Source organism: Protopterus annectens, chromosome 3.part1 (genome assembly GCF_019279795.1).
Source record: "Protopterus annectens isolate FY-2018-M chromosome 3.part1, PAN1.0, whole genome shotgun sequence".
NCBI classification, from domain to species: Eukaryota; Metazoa; Chordata; order Ceratodontiformes; family Protopteridae; genus Protopterus; species Protopterus annectens.
Genome location: NC_056732.1, coordinates 1,300,342,524 through 1,300,368,884, shown reverse-complemented (window position 1 = coordinate 1,300,368,884; position 26,361 = coordinate 1,300,342,524). Strand labels below are relative to the sequence as shown.

The 26,361-nt window shown below is 42.7% G+C and overlaps 1 protein-coding gene across 7 annotated transcripts in view; it reads left to right on the top strand.

The window, feature by feature from the left end:
* The window catches only part of CIBAR1 (CBY1 interacting BAR domain containing 1), a 1,541,282-nt gene that overhangs the window by 351,944 nt on the left and 1,162,977 nt on the right, over window positions 1-26,361 (top strand). The gene's annotated exons all lie outside the window — the stretch shown is intronic.

The following is a 26,361-nucleotide window of genomic DNA, read 5'->3' as shown; positions in this document are numbered from 1 at the left end:
GTTCTGGGGTGAGCATTGTGTTTAATGTATTACTTCCATTTTCTACATGAGTTTCTCTGAATTGATGAAATAGTAGTGGTCCTAAGCATTCTGCCGCCAAACTGGATACCTGAGGAAATTGTATTGTTTAGTATTGTTAAGTACTAGGAAACTGCAAAGGGCTATGCTACTTGTTAGCATTGCTCATACCTCTCAGCTGTCCCTGATTTTGACTCAAATTCTGGCTTTGTCCCCTCTTAATCCCTCCTAAAATGGATAACTTTTGGAAGAAAAGTGGTGAATTTCACTTAGTAAAAGGGCATTCTTATGGCATGCTACTGTACATAGAAGACTTACAGGCTGGACTTTTTTATAGATGGCTAAATGAACGCAGTTCATGTTACTGTTAGTTCATACTGAATAACATAGCTCTAGAATTATTGTCCTAAAACAGCCATACTTTGCTTTGTGCATTATATCCTGTGTGTATTCACTGAAGTATACAGCTGTTATCACTGGACTTAGAGGCTGTATGTTACTGCTGTTAGTCTGTGGTTTTACAGAGCTGATACTGTATGCACTATAATCAATTTTAATTATAATGTATGCAATATAATTAATTTTACTCTCCAGCTCTATTCCTTGCATGCTCTCCACATTCTTATAACCTTTGTACTAATTCTGCCTTACTTACCTGTATTTTTCAGTTTGCACAGGTTTCTTTCCTGAGTGACCCCCCCCCTAACCTGGGATTCACTGCATAAAGCATTTTCTACCTTCTCTACTAAAGCTGGCTCTCTTAACTAAGTAAAACCTCTGGGAAGCAAGAACCTGACTCCCTCTAGCTTTTCAATTGTAATAGGTGAACTTCAATTTAGTTTTTGTAAACCGTTTAGGATTAATGGTGTATGCACAACAACATTGAAGCGATCTAGCCATTTGCCACTAGATTGGGCTATACTACTTTGAATCAGCCTTACACTCGCACAGTGATGTTCTTCGTGTTTCACTGTTGCAGTCATTACATTTTCTGCTGGCAGGTTGCCCTCAGTCTGCCTGAATAACAAAGTCTTGGGTCCTGCATCGGTTGCTGTCTCTTCCTTCCATGACGTCAGATTGTCAGGGATATAAAACATGCAGCCGACGCTATTTTATTCAGTCTTTCTTGCCGCGCGGTGCCCGAAGCAGAAGTAGTTCACAAGTGCAGGTTGGCCGACTCCTGAAATCTGTTAGGGAAACTTTTTCTTGCTCCTTACCGATGTCAGTAAAAGTTAATAATTGCATTACTTGTGGGAAGCAAATACCTCATAAGGATTTTCAATTGTACTGTATTCCTTGCCTAGGCCCAGATCACAACGTGCCTTGCTGTTGGTTTTGACTGTCTCATTCAAGCAGAGGACAAGGACACTTCTTCAACATCTGGCATTTGTAAAAAGGCTTCTAGCATGCATAGGGTACGCCATAAATGAAAGAGATCACAACTGGTACCCTCTCAAATAATTGCATTCCTGGGTGCAAGTTTGAATACAACTGCCCAGATGGCTTACCTCATGCCAGACAAACAAAGGCAACTGACATTATACTTCAAACAAATATCAACAAAACCCAGTTATCTGCAAGACAAATTCTGCAGGCTTTGGGGTTAATGGCATCCTGAATTCTACTAATTCCATATGCGAGACTGCATATGAGGAAACTTCACTGGTACCTAAAAAGTTTATGGAGTCAACCTTGTCACAGTCTGGAAACAATGATTCCTCTCATTCCCTGCCTACAACAGGAGTTTCTTTGGTGGGCAGAGACATGTCACCAAAACAAGGGACTGTCATTCACTCTACCCCCTGCCACCCAAACCCTAACTTCAGATGCATCAGACTATGCGTGGGGGGGACCACCTGTCAGGGAGATGCATTCAGGGCAAATGGAGCCCAAACTAAATGCATCTTCATATCAACCAGAAAGAGGTGCTAGCTGTTCAGAATGCTCTGACAGCCTTCAAGGATTTACTTCATCCAGGATAACTACTGATAAAGATGGATAACACCACAGTCATGTGGTACATAAACAAGCAGGGGGGGTACACATTCCTACCCCCTTTGCAGACTAGCCATGGCCTTGTGGAACACAGCCTTGACTTATCAAATACATCTTCAAGTTCAGTTCCTGCCAGGAAAGCAAAATACTCTAGCAGACGACCTAAGCAGAAATCTTATGGACCCGCACAAATGAAAACTGGATCCACAAATCTTTAGCATGTTAACACAGAAATGGGGGAGCCCAGACATAGATCTATTTGCTTCTCCCCAAAATTATTAGTTGGACAAATTCTGCACAAGAACTCATCACAAAAAAGCATGGAAAGTGGATGCCCTATCCTTCAGCTGGAAAAATCAGTCTATGCCTTTCCCCCTCTGCCTCTACTCTCCAAGGTCTTACTAAATGTCAGACAGGAAAAAACAAAAATGATTCTAGTTGCTCCGGACTGGCCTCACCAGCACTGGTATCCACTACTAAGGAATATGTCTCTGCTTACTCCATGGTACTTGCCTCAAATACCTCGTCTACTGTCTCAGCAGAACTACCAAATTCTGTACACTCAGCTGCAAACTCTGAATCTTGCAGCATGGCTGATCAACTAATGATTCAAACAACACCTCTCAGTAAATCTGTGATGGATGTCATTTTGGAAGCCAGAAGGCCTAGTACTAGAAAATCTTATGCTGATAAATGGAAGAGATTCTGTGCTTGGAACCAAGCACAAGGAACAGACACAGCAAAGCCCAATATTCCTCATATTTTACAGCATTTGACTGAGATGCTTGACAAGGGCCTATCTTTTTCTTCAATAAAAATCCATGCCTCTGCCATCTCGGCTCATTACAGCACAGAGCCTCCCCTCTTTTCTCATCCTCTTCTTAAACAGTCTCTTAGAGGGGACAAAAATTTAAGGCCCCCCCAGAAGATCACCAACTCCTGCATGGGACCTCAATTTTGTGCTGGAAAAACTCACCCTGCCTCCTTTTGAACCAGCAGCTACTGTGGATATAAAATTTCTATCTTGGAAAACAGCCTTTCTCTTGGCAGTCACTTCAGCAAGAAGGGTTTCAGAACTCCAGGCTCTCATGGCAGTGGAGCCTTTTATTATATTTTACCCGGACAGGGTGTCCCTCAGGACCAATCCTTCTTTTATGCCTAAGGTGGTATCCAGTGTGGCTCTAAACCAGACCATTCACCTGCCAACATTTTACCCAAATCCGCAGAACAAGGGGGAGTGTATTCTTCATTCATTAGATGTACACAGACAACTAAGATTCTACTTAACAGGACCAAATCTCTAAGAAAGTCTGAGCAACTACTGGTAGCATTTGCTGCAGGGTCAGAGGGGAAGGCTATATCAAAGCAGACTATTTTTAAGTGGATAAGCCACTGCATTCATTTATGCTACTTGCACCATGGTAAACCTGTGCCCAAGGGGATCAGATCACATTCCACCAGGGCTACCTCTACGTCAGCAGCTTTTCTCAGAGGTGTTCCAACCAAAGACATTCTAGAAGCTGCTACTTGGAGCTCAGTTCATACCTTCAAAAAGCATTATCATTTGCCTCTATTCTCCAAATCCAGGGCAGGCTTTGCCACTGCAGTTCTGCAGGGCCTTATAGCCGCTCCTAATGCTGCTTAGCTCCATCCTCCCATCCATAGCTTTGGGATTCTACCCAAATGTAATGACTGCAACAGTGAAACACAAAGAACATGATACAGTTGTGTACACTTACCATAAATGTAGATGTTCGAGTGTATTCACTGTTGCAGTCTAGGTTACCCACCCGCCATCCCCCTTTCTATACCTTTCCTTTCCTTCAATATACACAAAAGCCTTTGTGGTGTATTTGCTTTTAGATGAAGGTAAAGTTTATATTTCTAAAAGTGCATTTATAATTTATATATATATATATATATATATACATATATATATATATATATATATATATATAAATAGTAAAAAAAAAAAAATATATATATATATATATATATATATATTTTTTTTTTTTACTGTTTATTTATATATATATATATATATATACACACACACACACACACACACACACACACACACACACACACACACACACACACACATATATATACACATATATATATAGTTTTGCTCCCCATTTGGGGGGCACCTGACATCTGGGGCAAGAAAAACTGAATAAAATGGTGTCGGCTGCATGTTTTATACCCCTGACGACCTGACGTCATGGAAGAAGAGACAGCAACTGACGCAGGACCCAAGACTTTGTTATTCAGGCTGACTGAGGGCAACCTGCCAGCAGATTACCCAAATGTAATGACTGCAACAGTGAATACACTCGAACATCTATATTTATGGCAAGTGTACACAACTGTACTTTCCATTCCCAAGCATTTACTTTTTAATTTGGTAAAGTAATTTCGTTCCCTCCTTATTGACTACTTTTGCTAGTTTACCCCTAGGATCCAATTAAAATTAGCCTGAAAACTGGTGTAAAATTTAAAAAGAATAAAACAAATTAAAGTACAGCCAAAAACATTGCTTACATACAATCCTACAAACCAAACCAAAAGCCCAAGGTAACTCTCAAAGTCAGTGTTAGCCCCGCCCCGCTCTGCTCCCCTACCTACCCCCAAATTCCACCTGCCCCCACTAGTGCTAAATGTAAACCAGACTTGCCACTCCCTTGCCACTCCACTCCTGCTAAGTACCAGTCAGCACCTCACACATCATTGAGCAACTTTGCCCCCTTAACCCATTTCCTTCTCTCTCATTCTTCCACACCCTGTTAGCATAGTCAGCCATCAAATTTGGCCTGCCCCCTATCAAAATGCAAACAAGCAAAAAAAACACTAATTACCCAAATGCCTATACTGTTTCTATTTTACCATCTCACTGCCTACGAACAAACACTTGACCATGGTATTCACTACCCAAATGGTCAAACAGACACCCACGACTTCACACATAACACCAAACACTTTACTTTCCCCAGCATACCAAATATACCACCCTCTATAAAATACCAGCCCTGTACAGCCACAAAACATAATCCTAAAGACAAAGACTATATAAAGCTTATAAACAAACTCCTAAATCTCAGAATATCCTGTCACTATAACCTTATAACACATGGAGACATTCATTCCAACCCTGGCCCACCCACACCCAATAACCTCCGCTCCCCTACCACAACCCCCACAGTCAAGCTACCCTTGAATACTTCCAGTAGTTTCCTCCTAGCATTTCACCTAAATATTAGAAGTATTAACAATAAGATTCCCAACCTACACGCCCTCCTTGCAACCCACTCCTCAGATATTGTGTGTCTTATGGAAACCTGGCTAAAACCCAGTACTACTAACAATGAGATACTACCTCCAGGATACAGTATTCATTGGTTAGACCGTGCTACAAGGAAAGGAGGTGGGATAGCAATCCTTTGCAATAATACTCTTAACCATTAATAGAGCTACCATTCAACCTCTCCAATTCAATAACGCAGAACTCCTCATAACCAAGCTACAGATTAACCAAAACAAACACTTGAACATCGACTGTGCATACATTCCACCAGGCAGCAACCTAAATACCCTAGTAGATCTCCTTTACTGGTTATCCACTACCTATCCCCAAGAAACCATAGTTCTTGATGATTTTAACACTGACTGGCACCCCTGCTCCTCCAACCCCCCCCCCCCCACACACACACACTCATGTAAACCTATCTGGATTTAAACAGACCATAACCTCTCCCACTAGGATAAACAAACAAACCAACAAGGGAAGTATCCTAGACTGGATCCTAGTTAATAACCAACCCCAACTGTACACAACTGGTACTCTCCCTGATGACCTCAGCGACCATTGTCTAACCTATATCATAACACATAAGGCAGGAAACCCTCACCACCCCAAATATAAAACATTTAGAAACAGGAAAAACTTTCCAAAATGAATTAAAAGCAGTTGACTGGTCAAAACTAAAAAAAATCTAACATTAGAGGAGGCAATAGATCACTTTAACACTAAATTCCTAAGTATCCTTGATTCCCATGCTCAAGCACGTACAATAAAAACTAGATCAAATACAGCACCATGGCTCACAAAAGATACCAAAGCTAAAATCAAAACTAGAAACAGAGCCTGGGCCAGCTGGAGAACAACCAAAACCCCACTTGACCATCTAAAATATCGTCAACTCAGGAATGATAAAAGTCTACCAAAATCTCCTACAAAAACACCACAACAACCCTCAAAAGTTCTGGGCAGGCTTAAATCATCTACTTTGTCCAGGTCACTCCACCACCCCAACCCCGGCTAACTACACCCATAGTTCCGCAGAGACCATAGCTAGCGCCTTTAATAACTTTTTCATTGAAACAATCCAATCCCTAGCAAATCAACTACCCCCCTCTAACTTAAACCACATGAATAATCTACCTAATAATCACCCGGAATTTAGCTTCCAACCAATATCCACTAGTTTTATCAAAACACTTCTAAAAAAACTAAAACCTACCACCCTCGCTGCTGACCTCCTCCTCCCTGCAAAGTACCTACAAGTAGCTGCAGATGCCATTGCATGTCCCGTATCAATCCTCATCAACAGAACCTTATCCGAAAATGCTATCCCCTCCCTTTGGAAAATATCTCACGTCATCCCACTCCATAAAGGTGGTAGCTCCTCAGACATATCCAACTATAGACCCATTGCCATTCTTTCCCCACTAGCCATAATAATGGAGAAATGTGTGCACAAACAACTAATGCAATACCTTTCACAGAATAACTTACTGTCCGACTCCCAGCATGGTTTCAGGCCATACCACAGCACCACCTTAGCCCTCCTTTCCTTTACTACTGCCATAAACCAAAACAGGAATGACAATAGGCTAACCTCTGCCCTCTTTCTTGACTTATCAAAAACCTTTGACATGGTCAGCCATGAACTTCTCATTCTTTCACTAAAATTTGTTTCCCTCAACAAGCCTGCTATCCATTGGTTCCAGTCCTACCTGACTGGTAGACAGCAGGCGGTATTATGGCAGGGCAAACTCTCCAGCCAGTTACCTCTTCACACTTGGTATCCCTCAAAGGTCCATACTAGGTCCACTACTTGTCTCTATTTTTATCAACAACCTCCACACTACTATCCCTAAAACCACCTGCATTCAATACGCAGATGATTCCACTCTCATCTGCTCAGCCACTTCCCCATCCGACTTGCAAATCTTAACCCAAAATACATTTAACACTATCGAGAACTGGCTCACCAACCAATGCCTACTTCTGAACCCCATTAAAACTAAACTTCTACTCTTCTCTCCCACTAGTAGATCCACCACACTTTCATTCTCTGTCATATCTAACAGTGATACCACTATTTCCCCAGATAATCACACCAAACTGCTAGGGGTTATCATAGACAATTATCTCAAATCTGACCTACAGGTCAACAAAACCATACAGACTATCAATAAGAAGCTTGGATCACTGTATAGAAACAAGACAATGTAAGAGTGTTCAATCTCGCCGTTTGTTCTTACACATGGGTTCAGAACCGTTCCTCTGCTCCGAGTTGGCCGAATTGCAAAGCTCTGAATCTCAGAGAAGCTCGAGACCAGCCCATATCCCACAATCCTCCTTGCCATTACTCAGATCTAGTTTGCTGCTGCAACAGATCGGATCGAGGGGAGCTCGGACCAGATAGAAACTTGAGTTGTTAATATTTTCAGATAAGAATTCTAATTTTTTTCTTTCTGATACTTCCTTATAGTTAGTAGTTATTGTAGAAGTGCTGTGTCTGTGTGATATATATATATATATATATATATATATATATATATATACACACACACACACATTTTTCTTCTTCAGGCACCCTTGTGGCCTAACCCTTTTTCTTGGGTGTGTTTTTTTTGTGAGTTTTTTTCTGTATATAACCTATTTCATATACATATATTGCTATAGGATTAGTAATTTTTTTTCTATTATCATAGTTATTGTCATTATTACTGTACTATGTCAGAAAAAGCCAAATCTGGCTTTAAAATATGTCAGTGTGGGCAGAAAATGTCCATTACTGACAATCATGCTTCCTGTGTCTACTGTCTTGGCCCTCTCTATCTCCAAGAGGATTGCTCTATTTGCCATTCCTTTAGCGGGAGGGTCATGACAGATAGACGCAGGAAGCTTATTGACAGAGGATTGTTGAAGCCGGCCTTTCAAAAGGCTTTGGACAAGTCGGATCAGGCTTCTAAATCCTCGAAGGGGTTGAAGATATCGAAGCCCATGTCATCGGCTCCGAGTTCATCTTCTTGGGTTCGTTCACCGGTTCCACAGATCTCGGGGCCGAGCGTCGAACATTTATCTTTTCCTGAGCCCCAGATCTTGGAACCGGTGTCGGAACTGCCACCACCGTCCATTCTTCGGTCGGTGCCATCTTCAGCTCCTTCGACCCGTTCTTCCAGACCCATGTGTGTGGATTGTGTCATGCAGAAACTCATGGAGAACACGCCCCTTTCCAAGTTAATTGCAGTTTCCTCCCAGTTGGTGTCGAAACTAGGCGGCCTCCCCATATCTCCAACGGGTCCTCCTTCGAGATCCATCCAGATCTCGGAGCCGGGAGAAGATGACCTGATGATAGTGGAGCCCTCGGTGCTGAAACCATCCATTGCACGATCGACACCTTTGACTCCTTCGAAACCATTAGGGGAGTCGCAGAGCCGACGGTCTTTGCTCGGTTCCGGGACCGAGAGTCGTACCGACCTGTCGGTGCCGACTCTCCCTCTCGGGGCCTCGGCACAGACTGGTTTGGCTCCGTCCTCGGGGTCGGAGCCCACGGCACCTGGTTCTGGGATGCTTCCGTGTTCTTCGGAACCGGGGGAGCCCTCGGCCAGGGGTTCAGGGTCCTTTGACCTTATGAGGAAGTTATTGTCTGCACAGGCAACCACATCATCAGGGGAATCTTCTCCTTCCCCAAAAGGGCCACTTTCTGTTTCTGCTCCCACGATCCATCCCAAGCGTCGAGCCCAATTGCCTCAGCCACCCCCAGAGGGTACTCCCTGTTCCTTGGAGGCCTCACCAGAAGCCCCCTCTGATGAGGTCCCAAGGAAACGGTTGTGCAAGAGGAGGCACATAGATTCCCCACAGGAATCTCTAATGTCTGATACCGACTTGGATGAGGCAGAGGGGTTCCCCAAATCACCCTCGGAGGATGTGTCATTTGCAGACATCCTGGAGATCTTGAAACAGAGGGGTGATTGGCAGTCCCTAGCCCCCTCTGAGGATGAGTCGGTGCTGCTGAAGGCTTTTGGGGCACAATCTTCTACCTCCTGGGTGACCCCGCCCTTCAATAAATTAATGGATTTGATTGCTCGAAGGGCGTGGGAGACACCTGACACAGTGGAACCAGTACCTAGGAAACCAAACAAGTTCATCACTGCCCCCCAAGATAAATCTTATCTCACCAAGGGTGTCCCTGTCGACGCTATGGTGGGTGGCGGCAGCCACGAAAAAGGAGATGTCTGAGTCTTCCTCATCTGTTCATCCTCCTAATAAGGATTCTAGGACTATGGACAGATATGGGATGCGCATTTTTAGTTCAGCGACTTTTTCCATGCATTTGCTAAACTACCTGACCCACTTCACACGTTTGCAGAGGGATCTCATCAAGGAGCTGACAGATACCCTCCAGGGTAACACAGATGCTGCTGTTTCAGAAAAGGTAACAGCACAACTTAACACCCTCACCTCCATAGTAAACTCATCCATGAGGCTCATCTCGTATGCAGCCGAGGGATCAAGTAGAGCTGCAGCTTCAGCGATTGCTCTTCGAAGACAATCATGGATGCGGCTGTGCTCTTTTGTGGAAGCCTTCAAGTCTTCCTTTGCCAATGCCCCTTTTGATGGTGCCACACTTTTCGGGCCCAAGGTTAAGGAGACTCTCACTCGGTGCGAGCAAGAGGGAAAGACCCTTTCTGCTGTCGGGGTCCGTTTTTCTGCTCCTACTAGACCGTACCCCAATGGGCAATGAGGCGGAAAAATGTGGTTCCGTAAGAATCAGGGATCTTTCCAGACAACACAGAGTGATACCCCCTCCAGAGGCAGAGGAGGGGGTAGAAATGGAAGACACCGCCCCGGTGGCAGAGGGGGTCCGCATAACCAAGGCGACGGGGATTCCATCCCTGGGAAGCCTTTCCAGCACTCCTGAACGGAGGCCCGGCTGTCCTGCTCTGGAGGCAGTCGGGGGTCGCTTAGCTTTATACCCACTGGCCTGGCTAAACATTACTTCAGATTCTTGGGTAAAAAGCATTATAACCAGAGGATACAAAATCCCCTTCATTTCAACACCACCTCTACAAAGAAGATTTCCAGACGTGCCACCCCGTCTGCGAAAGATAGCAGCTGTAGAAATTTCAAAGCTGCTCGAAAATAGAGTCATCCAACCAGTCCCGGCGGACCAAAGAGAATTTGGAACTTACTCAAGGTTCCTTTTAGTTCCAAAAAGACAGGGGACTGGAGATCAATCTTAGATCTCAGCCATCTCAACAACTTCATGAAGAAGGAAAAGTTCCGGATGGTCACGCTTCAATCGATCCTTCCATTCTTACAGAAGGATGATTGGATGTGCTCTATAGATCTCAAAGACGTGTACTACCACATCAAAATGGCCAGACCGTCCAGAGATCACCTGCGCTTCCAGCTGGGGGCCAGTCACTTTCAGTTTCGAGCTCTGCCCTTTGGACTCACCTCAGCCCCCAGGGTATTCACCAAATGCAGAGCAGTAGTTGCGGCTCACTTGAGACGACAAGGATTCCGGGTGTTTCCCTATCTGGACGACTGGCTCCTCAACGCCACCACCGAGCGTCGACTATTGCAAGCCAGAGACTATACAATCGGCCTTTGTTCCCACTTAGGGATATCCATAAACTTCGAAAAGTCTTGCTTATCGCCCTCACAGTGTATTTCCTTCATCGGAGCAGATCTAAATACACGATCGACACTACTGAAACTCCCCCCAGTAAGAGCTTCAACGCTCAAACAGCAGGTCCTACTTCTTCTAGTCAGCAAGAAAGCCCCAGCCAAACTGGTGTTAAAAGTGTTGGGACTGATGGCAGCCGCACTAATTGCAGTCCCTATGGGAAGGTTACACATGAGGATTCTTCAATGGCTGCTCTTTGCGCAGTGGTCGTTCCAACACCTACCCCTAGCGCACGAGATCAGGATAACAGAATCTTGCAGACGGGACCTCTCATGGTGGGTGCGCGATCAGAACCTCACTGTGGGTCATCCGTTCGTTCTACCCATTCCAACAGCCACAATAACCACGGACGCTTCCCTGATAGGGTGGGGGGCCTTTTTCAAGGAAGAGAGAATGGTCCAGCACGGAGTACACTCTACATATAAATGTTCTGGAGTTTAGGGCGGTGTTTCTGGCGTTGCAACACTTCCAAGCCCTCTTACCTCTAGGAACAGTAGCAGTTCAGACAGACAGCATGTCTGTAGTCTGGTACATAAACAAGCAAGGGGGAACCAGGTCTTACCTGTTATGCAGAGAGGCCATTTGGCAATGTGCAGAGTCCACGGGTCGCTTTCTGATAGCAACGCACATCCCGGGGTCATCCAATGTCATTGCGGACAGGTTGAGCAGAGCCATCCTGTTACCTCACGAGTGGTCCCTCAATTCACAGACGGCGGAAAAGATCTTCCGCAAATGGGGCCAGCCTTGCTGCGATCTGTTTGCTTCCCCATTGAATGCAAAATGCAGAAGCTACTTTGCCCTTCTACCCCCTCCGGGGGATATTCCCAGGGACGCACTGATACACGATTGGCCCCCGGGTCTCCTATATGCATTCCCACCGACTCGATTGATTCCCAGATTTCTACAGAAAGCCAGGAGCCTGGAAAGGACTGTAATACTCATAGCCCCATTCTGGCCTCGTCAAATATGGTTTCCCTTTCTTCGAGCTCATCAAATAGAGGAACCGTGGATTCCGGACCCAGTGCCAGATCTGCTGACACATTCGTCGGGAGTTCCTCACCCGTCTCTACAGTCCCTCAAACTAGCAGCTTGGCTGCTCCGCTTCCTTGCCTAGCCAGGTCTCATCTACTCCTTCCGGCAGTTCAACACATCCTAGTTGCTTCTCATAAAGCTTCTACTACTAAGCTCTATATGAGTAAGTGGAAACGCTTTGTATATTGGGCATCTAGTCAAATCTTAGATCCCTTGGTAGCTCCTCTGCATAAAATTTTAGAATTCTTATCCATCGTTTTTCATGAAGGAGCTTCTACTTCCACTCTAAGAGTACAGTTGGCGGCCATATCAAACTTCCATATTGGTGAGGGAGGTTCTGCCATTATGTCTCACAGACTTTGTAAAGCCTTTTTGAAAGGAGCCTTCCATCTTAGACCGCTTGTCAGAAAACCTTTCTTTCCATGGAGCCTGAATTTGCTGCTGTCGCAACTCATGTTGCCACCTTTTGAACCTGCTTCGTCATGCCTCCTAAAGTTCTTGTCGTGGAAGACGCTGTTTCTCGTCGCCGTGACCTCAGCTCGTAGAGTCTCAGAGCTGCAGGCATTATCGGTCAGACCACCTTACCTGATATTCCATCCAGACATGGTCTCTTTGCATACAAATCCATCTTTCCTTCCAAAAGTATGTTCAGTTACGAATATTAACCAGTCTATAGAACTCCCTACCTTTTTCAAAAACCATACTAACAAACTGGAGTATATGTTGCACAAGTTGGATGTTCACAGGCAGTTAAGATTTTATTTAGACAGGACCAAAGCTTTCAGAAAAACGGATCAACTCTTCGTCGCTTTTGCAGACAATAAAAGGGGCATGGCAATTACTAAACGTATACTATCCAAATGGCTTGCTGACTGTATAACATTTGTATACTCTAAATCAAACCAATCCTTACCAACCAAACCTAAGGCCCATTCTACCAGATCCGTTTCCACTTCCTTAGCTCATGCGGCTCGCTTGCCTTTGGACACTATTTGTGCAGCAACCACATGGTCTAAACCACATACTTTCATCACTTATTATAGAGTGGACAAGGTCTCCAAGGATAGGACATCATTTGGTTCCACTGTGCTTAGGAACGTTCTTCCATGAGTCACTCGGGGTCACGGAGCTAGGGACACTACCCGTGTGTAAGAACAAACGGCGAGATTGAACACTTACATAAAGACGTTGTGTCCTTACCATAACGTTCCATGTAGAGTGTTCATCTCGCCTTTGTTCTTACATTCCCTCCCTTTCCCCCCATGTGTTTGGAAGAACCTGTAGGATTAGAGTCTGATCGACGTGTCTTGACCCTTTGCGGGGTATATGGTCCCGTGTGTCATGGGATATATGCTTAGACCATTAGTTATTGCTATGGTGAGAGAGTGTCTCTGAATGGCAGAAGAGAGTGTATGCTTCTAGCACCGCAGGTGTTGGATCCTTTGGTCTGGTTTGTTTGCAAACTAGATCTGAGTAATGGCAGGGAGGATTGTGGGATATGGGCTGGTCTCGAGCTTCTCTGAGATTCAGAGCTTTGCAATTCAACCGACTCGGAGCTGAGGATCGGCTCCGAACCCGTGTATAAGAACAAAGGCGAGATGAACACTCTACATGGAACGTTATGGTAAGGACATAACTTCTTTTTTTTAACCCCACTGGCTAGGACTGCAATTGCCCGATCACACCTACTCTCTACTCTTTTATATGCCTTGCCTGTACTCTCAAACCTCAACAAATCCGAACTAGGTAAGCTGTCCCATAGCTACAATCATATTGCCAAATTCACCACTGGCTCCACCTATAGAACCCACCACTGCCAGAACCTTAAACAACTAGAGTGGCTAGAACTGCCCAGCTTAATTCAATTCAATCAACTCTTAAATAGCACACAAAATTTTGTACCACCCTGAGGATACCCCCGCACTTAAAAATATTATTAAGCCATATAGCAACCTAAAATCCCTATGGTCAGCCGATAAACTATTGGTCCAAACCCACAAAGCTAATAACTCTGCTGGTGAATCCCTGTTTGCCAACTTCATTGGCAAAACCTGGAATTCGTTGCCAAACTATATAACCCTACAATCCTCCAAAAGTCTCTTCAAAAAAAAAACTCAAACAGTATCTCAAAGTTACTTGGCTATGCCCATGTACCAATCCTGATTAAGTTATAAACTAAAAGCATATTTTGCAATTATCATAACTTGTAACTACATCACCAAGCTCTGCTTCCAATCTGATGTCTCTTACTTTTAATTGTCTGTCCACGAGAATTGTGAGTCCCTACTAGGGAACACTACTAATGCATTGTATATAATCACTTTGTTTTTATAATTGTTTGCTAACTTCTGTGTAATCTATGTAAGTTTGTCTATCTGGAGCTTTTCTCCCTGGGCCTCTGCTGAAAATGGACATGTATCCAGTCGGACTATCCCAGTAAACATATGTATAATAAATAAATAACATAAAATAAATTGTGACAATAATTAAGGGCTGTAGACTTTTATAACTTCAAAAGTTGTAAATTAATTCACCTTCTCTTATTCTGTCAGTGTCTCAAGTTAATAGTACTAATATTTAAAAAATGTCCCTGATTTTCTCTGGATTTGTCCATCATTCTGTTGGCATTTGTCCCTGATTGGTTGAGAGCTATGGCATGGCTTGCCATGAAAGGTTGCACACTGGGTTATCACCTGTTGAGCGTGGATTTGAGCGTGGATTCGGTGTTTCATGAACCTCCTTGATCTTATGACACAGAAGTGGGGATGACTGCTGTGGTAGTTAAAAATAGATTGACTTATGCTGTATTTTACATGAGGATATGGTCAGACTGCAAGTGAACATCATGTCATGAATACAGTAAGAATGTTAAATTGAACAATGATTTATTTAACAGACTGCTAAGGTACTAGATGAGAAGGAAACATTATTTAACTTATTGAATTGGACTGTGAAGTATAGGGCCTGTACACTTTTGAGAATATGGCAGACTGTGTTTCATAAGTGAGTAATTAGATAAGATGCCCATAGTACCACAGTTAATAATAGGAGTATGATGCATTTATAGAGAAACTGTCAGGAAGAGTTAATTGACATCAGTAGGTGAGAGGATGCTTGGCAGGCAAACCTAGTAAATTTCGCAGGGGCAGCCATGCAGAGACAGGCTTAATACAGTTTTACAAAGCATCCATGTTTGATATGTATGCCCCTTAGATACAAAACTTTGTCATGCAGGGTGAGCCACTGTACTTTTAATGAAATTAATGATGTTAAATAATGTGCATGTTGATCTTAGTATATTGTTAGTCCTTTATGAGTAAGTTTTTTTTTCTGCTACTAAGACATTAGTTTAAGGGGCAATGCAAAGATGTTCAAGATGTCTTGTAAGAATGCCTTTCAGCAATGATTCATATGTTGTATAGCTCATGTGTTTGGGGATATGCAGCATGACATCATGCACCAGATCTAGGATAGACTGTCAAACTCCAAGATACCCAGTTCTTCTCTGCTGCCTGCATAACTCAGATCATGAGCCTATTTAGTTGTGAGAAAGTTCTGCATTTAGAGTCTTAAATGTTTAAGCGTTTTGCAGTCATATGATCACCACCCAGAACCCACAGAAATGTTGTCTTTACTGCCTTGATGAGGAACACACTGAGAGGGAGTGTCAAGGATGTCAGTATTTTAATCCAGTTGCCAAGAGAAGGACACCACTAAAGCTTGAAACCTATTTAGCCGCATGCAGGGTGATCACTTTTAAAGGTATCCATTACAGTGGTCAGTATGATTTTCAGCTGCATGTTCCTAAGATTGAGCTGAAATGAAAAGAGATGAGCATGAAGCCAGGCGCTGCTGAAAATCTGCTCTGTCCAAGTGCACTGTTCAGATGGCTTCTGCTCCTTTCCATCTCATGCCATCCATTGAATAGTGAGAGATCAGTTTTACTTCAGTCATTAAATGATGTTGATGTAAAAATTAGTAATATTGGTACATCCCTTGGAGACATGTTTGGTAGTATGTCTGAGGATTTGAACAACATCTCTTCTGTGCTGGTGCTAATGTCTGGCTGTGCATCTCACACAGGGTGGACCTTCAAGCTCCTAGCTTAAGTGTGCTTATCTGAAATCAGGCTATTGTAACTATTTCCTTTTCTTCTTTTAACTTGTTTCCTCAAAGTTGAAGGTTGGGGGAAGCCTTTACGCCCCACTGATTTAGTGGGCATGTGGCTGACTCTGTTCTTTAGATTTGAGTGTTTTGGTGGGTGGTGGTGTTTGACTGCATGCATATAAAACTGTAGCCTTGGAGAATTTAATCTAGTATGAGGCCAGGTCTCATGATGAGGGACTGCCCAAGCTGTGTGCCTTCTCTGCCATGCCAGGGGCCTGTTGTCCAAGTCTCAGTATTCACAAACGATACTGTTCAGATATGAGGCCTCAAGTCAATGCCAGCTGTCTTTTTTGTTGGATCTTACACAAGGGCATATGAAATCCAACTGAGCAGAAAATTTTGTAGAAGTGCAAATCGCATGCTTATGAGATCAACAAGGACAGAGAGTCATCTCTTACCTAAAACCTCATTCTGCATAACCTAACCCTGTAAAGATGTTTATGCTTGTGCAGTTCTCTATGTACTGATCAGTAAAACATGTCTATTTCTTCTCCCTCAAAGTTTTAACAGTATTTAGAGAAAGCCCAAGAGTCTTGCATCATCTCCCATTCAGCCTAATCATAAGGATGCAGTCTTTGTGGTTTGGAGGCACTCAGATGTCTATTTCTGTTTCTCACCCATTTAAGACCCTTAGGGGAAGTCTAATGAGTTTCTGATTAAGTAATGAAGGACAGCCTCGTTTGTAATTATTTAGCCGAGGTCTCAAAAAAGCAGCTTTTTAGATAAATCTAAGGCTTTGAACATGATATGCAAAAGGTACTTTCTTCTGCCTGTTTGTACTTTATTGGCCCTCAGTTGTCTTTCTCCCCTGCCCTGATTGCAGTCCTGCATTGTGGTCCAGGATCTGGAGAAGCTGACATTGTTCCCTTTATTTTCAGATGAAAAAATCTAAGACCATCACGGTGTTGTTCTTAATGAGATTTTGCATCATAGGCTGTAATTTTGATTGTACTGATATGTCCAGTGTAGCCATTTATGAGATGTGCTTGTTTTAGATGGCATGACTGATACTGTTCTCTGTTTAAGGAAGAGTCAAAGCAGGTTCTTCTGGACGTCTGTTCTGGGGAAGTCTACGTTGGGCAGACTTCTGATGCTGTCTTAGAGGACTTGCAAAAGATAAAACATGCAGGAAAGGTCTCTGTACAAGCCCCCCTCAGTTTCATGCTTATCTTCTTTCAGATCATTTCAGCACCCAAAAGATTGGACTTCTCCTAAACAGAGAAGGCAGTCAAGCATCATGCACCTTTTGACTTGATTTTATTATTAATGGTATTGCATTTAACCTATCACCCCTATTCTGTATACCCCTCATGAGTTATTTAACCCTGCCATAAATTAAGTAACGAGTAATGCCTGACAGGGTGGGGATTGTCTGGAAATAACAGACCACTCAGAGGTACACAAGACCCGACTTCCCAAGTGAAGGGCTTGACAACCCCCAGGAAGAGTTTGTTCTCCACTTTCTATTATATCTACCCTGGACAGTAAAAATTAAAATAATACCATATTAGTCCACTAAGAGAAAACACACCAACTTTGGAACTCAGATGTGGACCACTATACATTTTGGAATTACTCTAGCTTTTGGGCTAACAGTTGCTCTTTGTTGGGAGTTGAATCATACCTCTCAACCTTTTAGACCAAGAAATCTGGACATAGCCATAAATAAAATGGGAAAAGGACCAAAAATATGGATAGATTTTAAATATTGCTCTTACAAACTTAGGACTTGATAGAATAACAGGCAACATTATCGTGCATTTTCTGAAGAGTATGAAGTCTGAAACTGAAATGTCTGTCATTTTCTAACGTTGATCTTCAAGGATTTACCACTAATTTACCAAAAAAACACAATTCTGTGAAAACTTTATAAAAATATGAGGCAAAAATCTGTACACTTGAGAGGTATGGCCCGTTTGTGTGTGTGAAAGAGAGAGAGACTCTGTCTTAAAGGGAGAGTGTCAAAGATGCAGCTTTCAGAACACATTTTGTTTTTTCATCATCTATGCATAGTTTAACCTGTAAAAAGTGGACTCGTATTTCTTAGTCTGCACAATTATGTCTAGTTTGTCTGAATATTTTATAGTTTTACTTTTGGAACATCCCGCTCTCAGTTTAGACAGTTAATACCACCCACAATCTGACGTCACTGTGCACACCCACACATCACCATTGATAATTTTCATGTAACATTGTTGGAACATCCCTGGATTGTTTTTATTTCCCTCAGGAAACATGTACACAGGACTCCTTTGGTTCCAGCCAAGAAGCTTTTTTGATTGGAATACTTGGCTGCTGTCCAACGAGAAAAGTTTTTGTGATGGTCTTCGTGTTTCACTGTTGCAGTCATTACATTTGGGTAATCTGCTGGCAGGTTGCCCTCAGTTGGCCTGAATAACAAAGTCTTGGGTCCTGCATCGGTTGCTGTCTTCTCTTCCATGACGTCAGGTTGTCAGGGGTATAGAACATGCAGCCGACGCCATTTTATTCAGTCTTTCTTGCCGCGCGGTGCCCGAAGCAAAGCAGTTCACAAGTGCCGGGGGAAACTTTTTCTTGCTCCTTACCGATGTCAGTAAAAGTTAATAACTGCATTACTTGTGGGAAGCAAATACCTCATAAGGATTTTCATTTGTACTGTATTCCTTACCTAGGCCCAGATCATAATGTGCCTTGCTGTTGGTTTTGTGCTAGATTTAACCAACGCACTATTAAGCGTTGGTATATTTTTGCTTCAAAATATTTTGGATCCAGATTTAATTACGCTGAAATGTCATCAGTTAGCAATCTAACTACCGGAGTTCACAAAAAGCGCAAAGAAAAAGACAGAGACAGACCGTTGAGGACCAAAACCAACGATGAAGCTTCTAAGCCAGTTGCCAGTTCGGTACTCAGTGAGGTGCTTTTGCAGCCCCTGATACCTGCTACTTTTGAGTCGCAGGCCTCTACCGAGACCCATGTGTAGTCCGGTTTGCCACGGGATTCTCAAAGTATTGAACCCGCGGATGTCTCTCCCTCAGATGGGTCTGGAGCCGCTGAGCAGGCACCTGCTTCTGAGGGTGTTTTCAGGCCTCAATATGTTTATATAAAACCGACCCCAGCTTCAAAAACAAGATCAAAAACATCTTCTAAGTCTAAAAAACTGACGCATGAGCCACGTGCTCAGGTCCCCTATGCCTAAAAAACAGATGATCAAAATGGCTGAGGATTTAATTACCTTGATCAGGGGTTCCCAACTCCCCCTCCCCCCGCTAAGAGGCCTAGGCAAGATATCGATTATGAATCTTCAGGTTTCCATTTCTTCGGATTCCTCCTCTGATCAGGAATTTTCTATACCACCATATGAGGATTCAGATGCAGAAGAATCCATCCCATCTGCATCTCCTCCTGAGGATTATTCTTTTGGAGAAACCTTGCATACTTTAAGGGAACATTTCCATTGGGAGAGTCAGGATTTCTCTGAATCAAAAGAGGCTTAGGGATTTCCTTCTACCTCAGCATAGGCCTTGTATTAGACATTGTTGATGTGTTTTCGGAATCAAGCATGGCTCCTGATTCCCTACCTCCGGCTCCTAGTAAGCCAGACAGATATTACAGGGTTCCTGACTCCCACAAATTTCTGTTCAAAAATCCTGCTGCTGATCCTGAAACTATTTCATAGGGTCCCAAAGGTATAAAGGCCTCTACAGCCAAAAATCCGACCCCCTCTGATAGAGATTCCAGGGCGCTGGATAGATTGGAAAAGAAGGTTTATACGTCTGCAACCTTGGCAATTAGGGCCTTAAATTGTCAGTTTCATATGCTTAAATATCAACAGCATGTTATGGGCTTATTGAAACAGAAAATGATGTTGATTTCTGATTGTGTGAAAAATAAAGAATTACAGGAATTATTCCATGCAGCAGAACAGGTTGGAAAGTATACTTTGCAATGTGGTTTTGATTCCTTGGAGGCCTCTTGCAGGGCCGCAGTTACTGGATCTGTGATTAGAAGGCATGCCTGGCTCAATGAGCAAAAGCCAAAAATCCTACCCCCCTCTGATGGAGATTTCAGGGCGCTGGATAGATTAGAAAAGAAGGTTTATACGTCTGCAACCTTGGCAATTAGGGCCTTAAATTGTCAGTTTCATATGCTTAAATATCAACAGCATGTTATGGGCTTATTGAAACAGAAAATAATGTTGATTTCTGATTGTGTGAAAAATAAAGATTTACAGGAATTATTCCATGCAGCAGAACAGGTCGGAAAGCATACTTTGCAATCTGGTTTTGATTCCTTGGAGACCTCTTGCAGGGCTGCAGTTACTGGATCTGTGATTAGAAGGCATGCCTGGCTCAAGGAGCAAAATCTGCCTGATCATGTTAAAGCTAAATTGTTGGAGGCCCCTTTACAGCGTGATACTCTGTTTGGTAGCAAGACAGAAGAAGTTTTAAAGAAAATGGAAGACAAAGCTAAATCTATGCAAACTGTAAAAGATTTCTTACAAGTGCAGCCACCCAGAGTCAGCAGGCACTGGCCTACTAAAAATTAGTCCTTTCCTGTGTCCAACAGAGCCTCTCAAGGCAAATCCAGGCACTCAAAAGGCTCTAGATACCAATCACAGGGTTCTTGCAGGTCAAAACAATGGTGTGCTTCCACCTCCAAATCTGGAGGAAACAAAGCACAACCCTACAGTAAGCAGCCTCAGTGACTTCCCTCTACCATCACCAAGCACTTATATTTTGGCAGCCCCCTTGGGGGGAAAATTAGCACTCTATGCTCAAAATTGGCAGTTAATTACCCAGGACAAGTGGGTATTAAACATAGTATCCCAGGGGTACATATTTCATTTCCATACTTTGCCAATTCCAAACGGTTGGCCAGATCTGCCACAGAATCAATGGGCAGAGGCTCAGAAACAAGTTACGTCCCTCATGGATATGGGGGCTATTCAACCAGTACCAGAACAGGAAAAAGCATCAGGCTTTTATTCAAGGCTGTTCCTGGTACCCAGAAAAGACAAAGCCTGGGGACCAATATTGGACTTATCGATTTTGAACATGTTCCTGGACATTCCAAAATTCAAAATGCTGACTTTACAAAAGCTACTGCCTATGCTTTGCAGGAACGCTTGGTTAGTGACTCTAGACTTAAGAGGCATACCTGCATATCCCAATAAGGGAATCGTGCAGAAGATACCTCCTGTATCCTGTAAGGGCTGTACAAAATGCCCTAACAGCTTTCAAGGACCTTCTGCATCCAGGACAACTATTTTTAAAGACAGACAACACCACAGTTATGTGGTGCATAAACAAGCAAGGGGGCACTCATTCTTACCCCCTATGCAGAGAAGCCATGACCTTGTGGAACACAGCTCTAACCTATCAAGTTCATCTGCAAGCACAATTCCTGCCAGGAAATAAAAATACTCTGGCAGACGACTTAAGCAGAAACATCATGGATCCTCACGAGTGGAAATTAAATCCACAAGTATTCTGCATGATAACGCAAAAATGGGGGTGCCCAGACATAGATCTTTTTGCTTCCCCACTGAATTGCCAACTACAAAAATTCTGCACAAGGACTTATCACACACAAGCACGGAAAGTGGATTCTCTCTCGTTCAGCTGGAAAAGCCTAAAAGTTTATGCCTTTCCACCACTGCCTCACCTTTCAAAGGTACTCCTAAAAGCCAGACAAGAAAAACCACTGATAATCCTGATTGCCCCAGACTGGCCACACCAGCATTGGTACCCAATCTTAAAGAACTTAGCTCAAGGCCCACCATGGATTTTACCTCAAATTCCACACCTTCTGACTCAACAAATCAATCAGATCCTGCACCGTCAGCTCAAAACCTTAAACCTGGCTGCATGACAGATTCATTAGTCAAGCAGACAACACCTCTCTCTAAAGCTGTTATGGTTGTCATTTTGGAGGCCAGGAGGCCTAGCACCAGGAAATCTTATTCAGAAAAGTGGAAGAGATTCTGTGCCTGGAACCAGGCTCAAAGCTTTGCCATTTTGGCTCATTACAACACAGATCCTCCTATTTTCTCTCATCCATTGCTAAAACAGTACCTCAGAGGGGCTAAAAACATAAGACCACCCCGGAGAGCACCAACACCAACTTGGGACCTCAATTTTGTCTTGGAAAAACTCACTTTACCTCCTTTTGAGCCAGCCTATTCAGCAGAATTAAAATATGTATCATGGAAAACTGCTCTGCTTCTGGCAATAACCTCAGCACGAAGAGTCTGAGTTTACAGGCACTAATGGCAGTGGAGCCTTTCATAATTTTTCACCAAGACAGGTTTTCTCTAAGAACAAACCCTTCTTTTATGCCTAAGGTGGTATCCAGTGTGGCTCTTAACCAAACTATTCACTTGGCAACTTTTTATCCAAATCCCCAGAATAAAGGGGAGAGACTTCTGCATTCCTTGGACATACACAGACAATTACGTTTCTACTTGGACAAAACAAAAGCTTTCAGAAAAACTGAGCAATTGTTTGTAGCATATGCTGCAGGATCACAGGGAAAGGCTATTTCAAAGGAGACCACTTCAAAGTGGATAGGGCACTGTATCCAGTTCTGCTACACACAGCATGGGAAACCTGTACCTAGTAACATTAGACCACATTCCACCAGGGCAACAGCCACTTCTACTGCCTACCTTAGAGGAGTACCTACCAAAGATATCTTAACATTTTGTTTTTAACCACCCAGTTTGGAAAGAGAAAATTTGCTACTATACCCAGTTCCTTGATGATGTTTTTATACTTTTCAAGGGGGACGCATTGTTAGCACAATCATTTGTTGACTATCTTAACCAAACAACACCTTTTTTGAAATTTACACACCGATTTGCTAGTGAAGAGATCGACTATCTTGATGTCAAATTGACAAAAGATCGATCTAATTCCAAATTCAAATCTACTATTTTTAGGAAGGACACATTCGTGAACTCCTTCCTGCACTACACCAGTTCCCATCCTTTTAAATTAGAGGGCTATCGTGAAAGGGCAACTGGTGAGGGCAGTAAGGATGTGTAGTGACTTACTAGATTTCACAGCAGAATGTGCTTTCCTTAAAGATCTATTTATCAACCGGGGATACCCACAAGGTGCCATAGATGATTTAATATGTGAAGTAGAGTCTAAGAGATCTAGAGGCTTTTATAAACCACTACTTAGTAGTGAAATAGTGGGCAAACCCGTTGCAGTAGAGGCAATAGTTTCTGCTACCCCTGCTACTCTCTCTCATGATGATAATTTGGAAATGAACATAATGAAGTACCCTTGTAGTTTTATTACCACTTTTAATTTAAATTCTAAGCAAATTTTAGGAATAATTGAAAAGAACTGGTACTTCATTTCTTGTAACTCATCTTTATTGGAGAAATTGGGGACAAAACCAAGGATAGTATACAAAAGAGGAAGCAACATCAAAGAACTACTACAAAGGGGTTCTGAATTTAATACTCATAATAGATTAAAAGGTTGCTTTAGTTGTGGTTCATGTAACTGGTGCAATGTTATACGCACAGGCAGCACTTTCTGCATAAGGCAGAGAAAATATGATATCCAATTTAAAATTAATTGTGAAACAAAATCAATTATCTGTGTGGCATTTTGCGTATGCTGTTCAGCTTTTTATGTCGGTAAAACCGACCGGAAGTTTAGGGAACGTATTTACCAACACTGTTACGCCATAAGGAACAGCAAATGTGATAATGCATTAGCGAAGCACATAGTAAATAATCCAGGACACAGTTTCTTATTTATGGGTATAGATCATATACCCATCACAATTAGAGGCGGTCCGATTTCTCTTTTATTAGAGAACCGTGAGCTAGAGTGGCAACTCAAACTGGACGCCTTTAATATGCCTGGATTGAATGAGAGCTGCAATATAGCACCAGTGTTAAAATATAGGTCCTATTTGAGGTAATTAGATAAGCATTAATTTTTAGCTATTTAATTTCATTAATTTTCACTTATGCTTACTGGCTTTTTATTGTGTTCTTGTTTTATGCAGGTTCACATTTTTTCTATATAAAGTTCACTTGCAGATAGTATCTATTCTGCTTCTTGTTGTATTTTGAGTTTCTGTACCAAAACAACTTGTATGTTTCTGTCATACTTATTTTATTTATATGATTCTGTGCACTGGTTTTATTATGGACTAATCAGTTTTGTTGTTATAATTGATTTTAAACAATTTGATGACTTGTTTATATATATTTTTTTTAAAAAATTTTTAATTGGAAATTGCGTTCACAAAACTTTCAGGAAGTGATGTAATGTTAATAATTGTATTTATATGGCCAAAAAGTTTGACGCCTTTTTGGTCATAATTCCTCTGAAGAAGCTACCTACAGAGAGTGGAGAAAATGCTATTTTTATTTTTAATAATAAAGTTGCGTTAAGGAACTTGCGTGCTTCCAGGACTCTTTGGTGTTTCAAGTACTGTTTTCTACCAAAGATATCTTGGAAGCTGCAACTTGGAGTTCAGTGCACACCTTTACCAAGCATTACCACTTTCTTCTTTATTCTAGATCCAGAGCTGGCGTTGCCACTGCAGTGCTGCAGGGCCTCATAGCCACCCCAAATCCTCTATAGAACTAGCCACCCTGACTCAGCTTTGGGATTCAACCCAAGTGTAATGACTGCAGCAGTGAAACACTATGAACATAGTACAGTTTTGTACCTACCATAAATGTAGATGTTCGAGTGTCTTCACTGCTGCAGTCCAGGTTACCCACCCGCCATCCCCTCTTTTTTAGCTGGGACTTATCTATACCTTTCAACCCTATACTACCTATGTGGTGTATTTGCTGGTTACTGAAGGTTTTGTTTTTTACCTTTATTGTATGTTTTATTAGCAATATGTATTACCTACCTTTTTGGAGGCACCTGACATCTGGGGCAAGAAAAACTGAAGAAAATGGCGTCGTCTACATCTTATATACCCCTGGTGCACTGACGTCAGGGAAGAAACGACAGCAACCGACATCGGACCAAGACTTTGGAACTCTGGCCGACTGCGGGACCGCCTGACGGCAGGATAACCCAAGTGTAATGACTGCAGCAGTGAAGACACTCGAACATCTACATTTATGGTAGGTACAAAACTGTACTTTCTGCACACTCGGCTCCAAACTCTGAACCTTGCAGCATGGCTGATCATGTAAATATTCAAACACCTCTCAGTAAATCTGTGATGGATGACATTTTGGAGGCCAGAAGGCCTAGTACTAGAAAATCTTATGCTGATAAATGGAAGAGATTCTGTGCTTGGAACCAAGCACAAGGAACGGATACAGCAAAACCAAATATCCCTCAGATTTTACAATACTTGACTGAGATGCTTGACAAGGACCTATATTTTTCTTCAATAAAAATCCATGCTTCTGCCATCTTGGCTCATTACAACACGGAGCCTCCCATCTTTTCTTATCCTCTGCTAAAACAGTATCTTAGAGGGGCAAAAAGTTTAAGGCCTCCCAGAAGATCACCAACTCCTGCATGGGACCTCAATTTTGTGCTGGAAAAACTCACCCTGCCTCCTTTTGAACCAGCAGCTTCTGCGGATATAAAGTTTTTATCTTGGAAAACAGCTTTCCTTTTGGCAATTACTTCAGCAAGAAGGGTTTCAGAAGTACAGGCTCTCATGGCTGTGGAGCCTTTTATTACATTTTACCCGGACAGGGTGTCCCTCAGGACCAATCCTTCCTTTATGCCTAAGGTGGTATCCAGTGTGGCTCTTAACCAAACTATTCACCTGCCAACATTTTACCCAAATCCGCAGAACAAGGGGGAGTGGATTCTACATTCATTGGATGTACACAGACTACCAAGATTCTACTTAAACAGGACCAAATCTCTAAGAAAGTCTGAGCAACTTCTGGTGGCATTTGCTTCAGGATCAGAGGGGAAGGCTATATCAAAACAGACTATTTCTAAGTGGACAAGCCACTGCATTCGTTTCTGCTACTTGCATCATGGTAATTCAAAATCCTTAAACAACCTGAGAATACCCCAGCACTAAAAAACTTAATGACTCCCTACTCCAATCTAAGCTGCCTTCGCTCAGCAAACAGACTCCTTGTCCAAACAACTAAATCTCTCAACCTAGGTGGTGACGCACTATTTGCCAACACCACAGGTAAAATATGGAACTCTCTCCC